Source organism: Homarus americanus, unplaced genomic scaffold, assembly GCF_018991925.1.
Source record: "Homarus americanus isolate GMGI-L3 unplaced genomic scaffold, GMGI_Hamer_2.0 scaffold36188, whole genome shotgun sequence".
In the NCBI taxonomy this organism is placed as follows: Eukaryota; Metazoa; Arthropoda; class Malacostraca; order Decapoda; family Nephropidae; genus Homarus; species Homarus americanus.
In genome coordinates, this window is record NW_024718183.1 from 3,989,561 (window position 1) to 3,991,672 (window position 2,112).

Consider the following 2,112-nt stretch of genomic DNA (forward strand, 5'->3'; position numbering starts at 1 on the left):
TCGGAAAGTAGATATATTTCCCATTTTCTATGATACAAATTTACGTTTTCTATGATAATCTACTTGGAAAATTAGGTATTTCCCCAAAAAAGTCGATAATCTACTTCCCCGAAAAATCGATAACACTGGGAACAAATTCGCTTTTGTCAGTTGCATTTTGAAACTTGTATGTTTCTGGGGTAAATTGAGATCACTGATTTTCAAATATGGCACCGGTTTTTTCTATCGGGTCTAGTTTTTGTTGCGGTGAGTTACCTACCATTTACTACTATATGGTTAGACTACATATACTACTGTAAAATCTAAACCAGCACACAGAATTACCAAACACGTAGAATTAATTTTTAATTACTTTTATTTACCTTGACCAAGCATATTTTGGATTCATCAATTTGCTTTTTTGTGATTATCACCAGATTGTTCAGGCACAAACTTGCGTTTAATGGACTGTCTTGAATATCACTCTCAGTGCAGTCTCGCTGAATGCTCCATAATAGTCCCGCCATCATGTGAATGTCAGCGACCTTGATACCTGTCTTCCATGACTTTGATATCCTGGTGAAAGCCATTCTTGCTCATCACTGACGTCCCCCCAAGTTTTGCCCGGAAACAGTTCAAGATGACATTTCAGGAAATGCATCTTAATGCTCATGTTTACCTTCACTTACGTGAAACTTTCATCAGATTCAACGAGCTTTTATAGTCCTCCTGATTTCCTCTGTTTCCAAGAAAGTTTCCTTCCTTGAAGCGAATGCTCCCCATACATTTCTCTCAACATCAGTCATAGGATTGAGTGAAGGCTTGGTCTTTAATCAACGTCCTAATTTGAGGGCCGTCGAAAATACCTGCTTTTGGGTTTTCACAAAGCGTTAAAACCAGGAACGCTTCACTGAATCTTGAAGCAAAGTCACTGTCAGTATCGAAGCGCCTTGATAAAGCTGTTTTGCAGGGGCCCAGCTTGATGTGAAGGGCAGGAAAACAATTTTTTCACATTCACCTAGGGGGTTTACTGCATAAATGATGTTTCTTTTCACAACTTATTGGGGCTTTCCCTAACTGGCCATTCCTGTGAATCCAGTGTCTGTCTTTTGGCTCTGCTGTCCCAGGGCAGATAAAGCAAAAATTTTGTATACCCACCTTGCTGTCCTATGTAAAAAAATGGACCATTTTAGATCCTTTAGATGATCCATTTGTATTTCTTCATATTTGAAGTAGCTCAAAACCGTTTTTGATGTGTTCATATTTTTTCTTTCAGGTGTACTGAGTGTCCTATGGGTATAGCGCATAAAAAGATGTTGTTGCCTATATGTAATAAACGCTAGGGCTCACTTGGCTATCTCAAAGGGCGCCACTCCTTTCGGATCATAACCTGGAGCTCCCCGCCATGGTGACTAATCCCAGAAATATCACAACAATGAGCAAGAAGTCAAATTTAGAATCAAAAGAACTGTAGAGAGTTCTTTTCTCCTGTTGAAAAGAATGTTACCTTTGTATTTTCATCAAGTTTTATCTTTGCTATTTTCAAGTCTGAGCCTCAAATCTACCACAATCAAGTGTCAGAACTCATGCAACCGAAAGTGTGTTTCCCAGTGTAATCTACTTTCTTCCCAGTTTCTATGATACAAATTTCCCGTTTTCTATGATAATCTACTTCGGAAAATTAGGTAATATTTCCCAAAAAGTCGATAATCTACTTTCCCGAAAAGTAGAAAATCTACTTTTGGGGAAAGTAGATCGCCAATTTTCCCGGAAAGTAGATATTTCCCATTTTCTATGAGAATGAATTCCCGTTTTCTATAATAAAATTTCCGTTTTCTATGGCAATCTATTTTTCGAAAAATTATGTAATATACTTTCCTGAAAAGTAGATATTTCCAGTTTTCTATGATAAAAACTGTTTCCGTTAAAATTTTTCCCGTTTTCTGTCAGAATTTCCAATTTTCTATGATCTAGTTTTCTGAAAGTATATATATATATATATATATATATATATATATATATATATATATATATATATATATATATATATATATATATATATATATATATATATATATATATATATATATATATATATATATATTCAAAATTAGGTTAACAGAAAATCTAGGA